Source organism: Neolamprologus brichardi, chromosome 2, assembly GCF_056152115.1.
Source record: "Neolamprologus brichardi isolate AB-2024 chromosome 2, ASM5615211v1, whole genome shotgun sequence".
NCBI lineage: Eukaryota > Metazoa > Chordata > Actinopteri > Cichliformes > Cichlidae > Neolamprologus > Neolamprologus brichardi.
In genome coordinates, this window is record NC_142105.1 from 1772501 (window position 1) to 1782270 (window position 9770).

The window sequence follows — 9770 nt, forward strand, 5'->3', positions numbered from 1 at the left end:
TAATGCAAGAGCAGAAAACAAGAGCTTTTCTTGTTTTCTTCTGCTGCAGAATATTAAAGGAAGCATAGAGAAGAGGAGGAGGAAGAGGTTTGTTTTGTAAAGTCGCCAAGGAAACAGACTACAAAGAGAATGAAGGGTTTAGGGCAGAGAGGTGACAGGTCTGCGGGGTACTGTCACCTCTCTGTTTCCTCAGGCACTGCTGTTAGATGCAACTGCTAGGAATCATACACACAATCTCAAAGGCCTAATGAAGGTCTTAGACAAAGCATGTGTCAATCAGTGAAATATGATAAGAGACTGAGCAAAGCTCTTATCTTTAAATGCTGAGGAGGTCTGCACAGCAACTACTGATGTTCTGCGAGAAGGCAATAAAAACAGCAATACAGGAGAGGATGCATACACATATACAAGCTCATTTTGGACATTTTTGAAGCCTTATTGTTAACGATGTTGGGTTCACGTTTTCAGGCCTGCAGTTTGGTGGATACTAATAGTAATAAAACATTTATCCTCCCAGTCACTGTCTCAGTTATGCATTTTCATGAAGCCTTAACACAGGTTTGCTGTGTCACTGCAGAGTATAAAGACAACTTGGCACGTTGTACCACTGAAATGTTCACAAGGTGTCCTTTTATAGAGTAAAACATCTCTGTCATCTAGTAATCAGAATGTTCTGTATGAATATTAGATGGAAAACACAGGTGCTTATATGCATGTGGGTGAAGGAGGCATGCTGTACGGCGTGCTTGAATAGAAAAGTGCAATGTTAGAAACAGTTCATCATAAAGTATGTTAGAGTTAAATTGATAAGGAAAAGTGATTATTGTTAATTAACTTCTCAAACACTCACAGCCTGGTCAGTCTTTCTCATGAAGCTGCTCTGTCAGCTGTATACTGTTCTGACTCAAATATGGATTCATCCACACCCTAACAAATGCTAAAATCACCTAATTAAACATTAAAAGCTCCCCAGTTGATTAGACAAAAACATTCAATAAAAGTTTGACCATGTTAGATTTAAAATAAAGAAAAATGACGGTGTAAATTTGAATTTATATGCTCAGTAAGAGTTTATTCTCCAAGATGAGTAACAGGCCAGCGTCAGCTTTCTGCTTAAACTGAATCTGCTGTGATATAAATTAACAATTCACAGCATATTTTCCTTTTTTCATGTGTGGTCTCAGACAGTTCTTAAGTTGAAATCACTACAGAAGACGCAGAATTAGTTGCCTGTATGTGATGATTTTTAGCGACATTGTTTCTTGTGTTGTTTTAATGGCGCTCTCATTTGGTGCTATGAACCTTTGAATTTACAGCTTAAGCACTGAGAATATAACAAATCTGCAACCTTTGTAAGTTATCAAAGCTTCCTTGGTCAAAAGGTTTAATGTAGAAGGGTAATTTTTACAGTTAACTCTGATGGGCCTCGTCTTCGGCCTCCAGGCTGTTCAACACTTTAAACGTTTCCCTTAAACAACCGGCTTATTTGAAGTGTAATTGTTCAGGTGAGGGAACTGATAGAAACCATTGTGGAGTTCAGATGTGTGAGTCAAAATGTAGACGTCAAAAAATTTAAATTTCTTCATGTGTGACATCAGATCTAACATATAATGTAATATAGAAGCTGGCTCATATAAAATCAGTGCCTTGAATTTTGAACATCAAATACTGGGAATGGACTGAAGCAAATCATTTTTATGTAAAGACGACATTTAAACCAACGCATCTGACCTGACAAATGAGCAAGGTTAATTTCTTTCTAAGTTAGCTTAAACAGTCATTTGGCTACTATATAGTTCAGTAACACATTACTTGTCCACACTGGCAAGGAGACCTGTGAGCTCCTACGGTGAAATAATCACTGACAGTGCAAAGTGGATGGGCCCCAAGAAAAACTTGGCTGAACTTTGAGGTAAATGCCTGAAATGAGAGTGGAGGATATCAGTGACTGACATGTGGCTTAGAGGTAAATACATTAGGTAACTCAGGTAACAGGAACCTAAAATTTCTGGTATTATCAGCTGTCATCTTTAAGATGATGTGTGACGAGCCTTTTTTTTAATCTTACTCAGTTATATCTTAGCTCCTCATCTGTGGTTTCCATTAACAGAACAGTCTGATAAATATTTGAATCCTAGATCAACTGTTTGATTTCCCAAAAAAGGTGAATGCAATATTGCTCAAACCCTCTGTTCTTAGCTAACTTGCTCACATCAGCCACCGGTGGCAGCTAGTTTTCTTTGGCGTTAAAGAGAATTTAAACCTGTAAAGCTAAGTAAGCGGTAAACGTTACATTACTTGTTCAGAAATAAGTAACAAGCAGTTGTTTCCAGACTTGGTAAAATGATAAAAGAAAAAAAAGTCACACAAAGCATTTATTCACTCATCAAAAAACTGTTGTTTGACGCTATTTTTAATTGCAGTCAAACAACTTTAAATTTAACCATTTAAACGTGATTTGTTTCATGTGTGCAGACCTAACATGTATGTTGTACGCCTTTACAGAAGCACACATTACCCTAGTAACCAATTCAAGTATAATTTACATGTAATTCACAATAACAGCTCATTCAATGTGCTTAATATTTTAAGGTAAAGACCCTACAATATTATTAAGAAACCTCAATAATCACATGATGAGCAATCACAAGAAAATTAAGATTTGAAAAATGTGCCAATTGTTGTCATTTAATCCAAACAATCCTCTTTTTTAAGCCTTTTTATTGCCTAAATGTAACAGTGTAGCTTTTTCTATTCTAGTCCTAACCAAGAAGTTGTCCAGAAGCACCGATGAATAGATACAATTCTGTTACAGTTTCATAAATTGTTGTGAGACTATGATCTTACTTTGAGTGGTAAAAGAGCTCTAATGGCAAATACTCTCGTCCTGAACGCCTCCACAACCAAAGGTCTGCTGCTCTACTATTGTGATTCTACAGAAAGCCATCGATATGGCGGTGCAGTTGAGCTGTCAGTGTTCTGTTCCCTCCATGTATCTGCCACCTGAAAACACTGCTGCTCCTATTTCCATGGGTGGATGTCTCATTTCCCACTCCCTGCTGTGCTGAGCTTGATGTTTCTTTCTTGGGGCTGGGTAGCAAAAATCATTTCTCCAAACACCAAATTTCTTCCACATGGGTTCAAAAATACTAGAAGAGGATATTGTTGCCTTGGTCAAAGACAACATCAGTCTTTGATTACACTTACCAGATGTTCCTTTTCAAATTGACAACACTGAGCATGTGGTTTAAAGCAAATTACTTCAAAAGTCAATGAACTGTCTCCTTTGACCTCACAGCCACTCCACTCCATTTTCCTCTGCATTACCTGATAGCAGGGGTTAATTGAGATCAGCTCAGGGGGGAGCAGGTGTCTGAATTATGTGGCTGGCAGAGGCTGGAGCAGTATCCTTTTACTGGAACCCATTGTTCACTTTAATTGTTGTTCTGGCTGTTTGTTGTGAAGATAGATACCTGATGATGGAATGACAAGAGGGAGAAAGAGAGGCAGAGGATGGACTGGACACTGGTGATTTACAATAATATGTACTAAACAAGCAGAGAAGTCATGCGTTAAATCAACTTTGAGAGGAAGAGAGAGAGCAATACAACACAAGCCTCCAGGGTGAGAGAGGACTAGAGGAGGATGTGTTCATGGGAAGAAGCGCTTTTTTTATTGTTCTATTACCAAGCAGTAGATTTGCATGGACAAATGTGTGTGCACACACAGACACACACCATGTCAGATTTGAGTTTCTAGTGTGCCTGCTTTCTCTCTTCAGTATTTTAGTATTCTAATCCATCATTGGCCTGACATGGGGATGCTGTCTCTCTCTCTCTCTTCTATCTCTCTTCATTTATGCCTCTCTCTCTCTCTCTCTCTCTCTCTCTGCTTCTGCAAATACACAGCATTCAAATGAAAGATAAAGGCAGAGCAGAGAGCAAAACAAACTCCAGAGCAGAGAAAGCTTTATCCAGTGAGATAAAGCGGTGGAATAAAGTGGTGAAAAAGAGATACAGTGGAAGAGCAAAAGACGAAATGAACGAAGGTAAGAGGAAGAAGGAGCAGAAAAACGAGGAGGAGGAGTGGAATATGATGAAGGCAGACAGGGAGAAAAACGTGAGTGAGAGATGGGACTGGCAAGGTGTGCCTGTGCGTGACTGTCAAGCCTGAACCCTCCTGTTTCACTTAACACACACATACATCAGAGCACTCAAACACACACACACATAAACAAAGATGTATCAACACAGTAACACCCTAACTGAGATTCCTTTTGCCCACAGTTCTTCCTCTTTTTAATATCTGTTACACTGACTTCAGGAGTGCCCTGAAAAACAGAAGTCACTTTGGAGATTTCACATAGGGCATCTTTCCAGAGGTGATTTTCATCAGCTAGCTGTGGTTAGGGTTTCTGATTCTTGTCTCTTGAAGATCTCATGTTAAAACCAGTTATGCTGCAATGAAAACAGAATGTTGATTCTTAGACACTGGAAAACTTGAAAATGGTAAACCCACACACACAAAAGATTCATTAAGATTTTTTTTAAAATTTAGGCCACCTTAGTCAAAATGTGTTGAAGTGGGAACATTTTTTGGCTTAATCTAGCAAAACTTGAAAAACCATCAGCAAAAAGCTGTGTTATTCAATCTATAAATGTAATGTAAATACATGTAACAGTCATTGTGCTTTTTGGAGCAGTGAGCAATAATATGTGGCAATAGTAAGTTCAACTTCTCAGCCATATGTTCTGCGTAACTAGATTACCAGATTGCTTGAATCGACGTAAATGCTCAGACATGTTTAGTGAATGTCATTAAATCCAGTTCTCTATGGTGTACCCAATGAGAAAAAAAATTATAATGTGACATTTACATACAAAGTCCTCCCATAGGAGTAAATTTAATCGAATTAACCAAATCATCGCAAAAACGTTTTTTCATGCAGTGAAAGTCTGAGATTCTTATGCAAACTATGGAAACATACACAGATGCCACTGACAATCACAAACAGCTAAAGTTTCTTTGTTTTTACTGCTAAGCTGTATTCACAGCCTGGTTCAAAAAGTTAAACATTAAATAATCACAAACTTGAACTTGAATTCTTAGCATCCACCAGGTCACCAGTGATGTCAGGGGTAGCGTTAGGTTTGCCACTATGGTATTTTTTAGCTCTTGGTATTTCTCGAGTTTCTCGTGTTCCTTCTTCCTGATGTTGCTGTCATTCGGTATCACTGCATCGATCACTACGTCTTCTTCTGTTTGTCTACCACCACTATGTCCGGTTGGTTAGCCACCACCATTTTGTCCGTCTGTATCTGGAAGTCCCACAGGATCTGAGCTCGGTCATTCTCCACCATCTTTGGGGGCGTCTCCCATTTTGACCTTGGGACTTCCAGGCCATATTCGGCACAGATGTTCCTGTACACTATGCCGGCCACTTGGTTATGGCGTTCCTTGTATGCCCTGCTGCTAGCATCTTACACCCTGCTGTTATGTGCTGGATTGTCTCATCTTTACACAGCCTGCAGCCTGGTGTGATAGACCCCAGCCTCTATCAATGTCATGCTTAGAGCTTGTTCCTGTGCTTCCATGATTAGTGCCTCTGTGCTGTCTTTCAGTCCAGCTTTGTCCAGCCACTGGTAGGATTTCTGGATATCAGCCACGTACGCTATCTGCCGGTGGTACATACCGTGCAGGGGCCTGTCCTTCCATGATGGTTCCTTCTCTTTTCTTGGTTTCTGTTGCCTGAGGTGTTCACTGAGCACGAGGTCGGTTGAGGCCATCTTCGTGATGTACTCGTGGATGTTCGTTGCCTCTTCCTGGACTGTGGTGCTGACACTCACCAGTCCCCGGCTTCCTTCCTTCCACTTAGCGTACAGCCTCAGGGTGCTGGACTTGCATGGTAAGGAGCTTTCTTGTCTTGATGTCAGTGGCTTCTATCTCCTCCTTTGGCCATCTTATTACCCCAGCAGGGTACCTGATCACGGGCAGGGCGTAGGTGTTGATAGCCCAGATCTTGTTCTTACCGTTCAGCTGACTCCTCAGGACTTCTCTGACTCTCTGCAGGTACTTGGTGGTTGCAGCTTTCCTAGCAGCCTCTTCATGGTTCCCATTTGCCTGTAGGATCCCCAGGTACTTGTAACTGTCCTCTATGTCTGCAATGTTGCCTTCTGGTAGTTCGATCCCCTCAGTTCTGACTACCTTGCTGCTCTTTGTTATCATCCGACTACATTTCTCCAGTCCTAATGACATTCCAATGTCATTGCTGTATATCCTGGTAGTGTGGATCAGTGAATCGCTGTCTCGTTCACTCTTGGCATACAGCTTGATGTCATCCATGTACAGGAGGTGGCTGACAACTGCTCCATTCTGTAGTCGGTATCCGTAGCCAGTCTTGTTAATGATCTCACTGAGGGGGTTCAGGCCTATGCAGAACAGTAGTGGGGACACAGAATCTCCCTGGTAGATCCCGCACTTGATGGTGACTTGTGCTATGGGCCTGAAGTTGGCTTCCAGTGTTGTACACCACATCCCCATTGAGTACCTGATGAAGGCTCTCAGGGTCCTGTTGATCTTGTATAGTTCTAGGCATTCCAGGATCCAGCTGTGGGGCATTGAGTCATAGGCCTTCTTGTAATCAATCCAGGCAGTGCACAGGTTGGTCACTCTGGTCTTGCAGTCTCAGCTGACTGCTCGGTCTACCAGTAGCTGGTGTTTTGCCCCTCTGGTATTCTTGCCAGTTGCTTTCAGGGCCCCACTCATGTATTGAGTGAAGATGAACAAGGCCACCCATGTGCCTGTTCATCTTAGCCTCTATGATGGCTGACAGGAGCGTCCATTTGGTACTGAGGCAGGTTATTGGCCCGTAGTTGGATAAGACCGATCCCTTCTGGGTGTCCTCGGGGACCAGGACTGTCTGGCCTTCAGTTAGCCATTCTGGGTGTCTCTCATCGACTAGTAGCTGGTTCATTTGTGCTGCTAGTAGGAACCATGTCAGCGCCTGGTGCTGTCCATCTCTTCATACTGGAGACCCTTTCTTGGGTGTCTGCCACTGTGATGGTTACTGGACCCTGTTCAGGGAGGTTGCTGTGGTCTGCTCTTACATCCACTAGCCACTGAGCATTGCCATTATGGTTTGTGTCCTTCTCCTGTATTGCTCTGTCTCCAGCCTTGGTGGTGCTGTTCTCATATTGTTCCCTTGCCACTGAGAGTACACCTTGGCTGGTTCTGTGCAGAACAGCTGGTTTATTGTCCTGCCTTCTATCTCTGTGGTGTACCTCTTCAAGCGGCTGGTCAGGGCTGTGAGTCTTTGCTTGGCATTTTCAAAGGCCTCAGGTATGGACAGCTTGCTGTACTTTTTAGGCACCTTCTGCATTGCACCTTTCTGCAGCTTCGATATTTGGCTAACCTCCCTCTGTGCTACCTTGATTTTGGCCTCTAGTCTCCTTCTCCATGGAGGGTACTGCTCCTTGTGGCTGTTCAACTTGTAGCTAAGCATCTCAATGATCACTGCTGCCGTGGTGTAGATCAGCTTGTTAGTCTCAGTAATGGTGGTGGTAGGTGGCCTGGAAATAAGTCAGTTGGATATTCAAGAGTTAAAATGTGTTGAGTGTTGGCATGTTCCCAGCAACACATCCACTTTTGTGTAAAGGTTGGAGGTTTATATGCTCTTATTTCCATCATCTCAACTATGATTATTTCCTAAACCAAGCCAAATAGTTGAAATGCTTTAACCTTTAAATGCAAATTAAAGTACAAATTACTTGCCTAAACCTTACCAAATCAAGACTGATCACTCATGGATCACTCAGATCCTCAACAAAAGACATACTAGTTAGTATCCTTGAAGTAAGAGTAGGTTACTTATTTCTTAATAATATAGACCAATGTTAAAAAGCTAAAAATGAACTCTGCTAAAGTAGCCGTATCCACTCATACTGCATAATATGGTTTCAGCAAAACCACTAAGCATTTAGGGTATGTTCTATTGCAGCGGTCCCCAACCCCCGGGCCTCGGACCGGTACCGGTCCGTGAGTTGTTTGGTACCGGGCCGCGAGAGTTGAGGCTCAGGTGTGAAATGTATGGTTTTCAGGGTTTTTATCGGTTTTCAGCGTTATTTTGTTTTCGTTTTTATCGTTAACTCGATTTTCCTGGGTCTTTTCACGTGTGTTATGAATAAATCTTCTTTTTTTCGGTACCGGTACTAGTTTTATTTTGTTGTATTTATCCGCGACACCTTAAAGGCCGGTCCGTGAAAATATTGTCAGGCATAAACCGGTCCGTGGCGCAAAAAAGGTTGGAGACCTCTGTTCTATTGTCTTGTGTAACCCAACTTATGAATTATTATTAAGAATGACCGAACTCCCACTAGCCAGTATCAGAAAATCTAGGATCGACAGGAGCCCAAGGTATAAACACCAATAAGGAGAGACCACACCACAGTAGACTGTTCACAAATTTGTTATATTTGACACACAGCAGCTGCAACAAATGTAATGAAAGCAATGAAATAAAATACAAAATATTTCCCCCCAAAATAACAAACTAAATAAAAGTGCGCGCATACAGCTTTCTCTGAGTCAAATGTATGAGTGAATAATGTCTGGTAACTGATGGATCGTTGGGGCCCGTTCAGTTTGTTTAACGTTTGTCCTACCACACTCCGATGAAGGAAGAAAGTTTGTAGTCCTGCAGGTATCTGAAGCGTCAATGGGAACAAAACTTTGGCTTGAAATAAAACCTCAGCAAATCCTGTTCACTTTTGGGTTGGCTCGCCATCCAGTTAACTGGAACTGTGGAATCACTGCTCCTCAATGAGGGCTTGCTTCAGATTGGGTCCGTCTGTCGAGTCATCCTTTTACCAGATAACAAAAAAACCTGACCTATAAACAGGTCACAGGTCCATATAGTCACATACACCGTTGTGAAACAGCCACACTTACTTAGAACATTCAGAATGAACAATAAGTATCAGTGTAACTCTATATCTTATTTCAGCTAGCGCTGTTGTACAATAAAATTATATCACTGCAGCATCATATCCTCTTAGGTGAGCTATAATTTTATCAACCTGAAGGGTTGACAATGTTCACAAAAACACAGCTTCTAGAGTAAACACTGTAGCTGCAGTCGGCAACTCACAGTAGCTCACCAGACTTGTACATTAAAAAACAACTCAAAGAACACAACTGAAAATACAAGAATCGTCTTACAATTGAATTAAATTGTTACACATAAAACTGATTAGGACCATTTCTTTTGTTTTTTTTTCTTTTCCTTTTTTTTTCTTAAACGTAATACGGTCGCAGTCGCTAGCCATTTCACACACATAAACACATTCAATTCTGCTAGCGTGAGCGCTAGCTGTTAGCTTAGCGGCTAGCAGACTTTCCGTCCCGTTAAGTCTGCCCTTTTCTCCTTAACAAATTAGGTTTTCCCCACTTTTCTTACCCACCGACGACAGGGTGAAACTCTGACCGACCAAAATAAACTGCAGCAGATTCGCTTGCAACTCCTAGCAATTCAACTTCGGGAACATTAGTTTCTCTGGCACATGGCATTGTATGAACAGGAACGAAATGGCAACTACAGAAAGTCATGTGATCAAGGTCAACAGCAAGGGTCGCTGGGAGCTAATTGCTGATTGGCCAAGTTTAACGACAACAGATAATCTTATTTGTCCACATCTTCCTTTAAACAAAACAAAAAAAGAAAGAAATGACTAAATTGTTTACATCATACACCAAAAAAAACCTTTCCACTGCTC

The 9770-nt window shown here is 41.6% G+C and overlaps 1 pseudogene; it reads right to left on the reverse strand.

Annotated features, from left to right (window-relative positions):
• Nucleotides 1-4964: 4964 nt before the first annotated feature.
• On the reverse strand, nt 4965-6973 carry LOC148106027 (uncharacterized; annotated as a pseudogene).
• Nucleotides 6974-9770: the final 2797 nt, after the last annotated feature.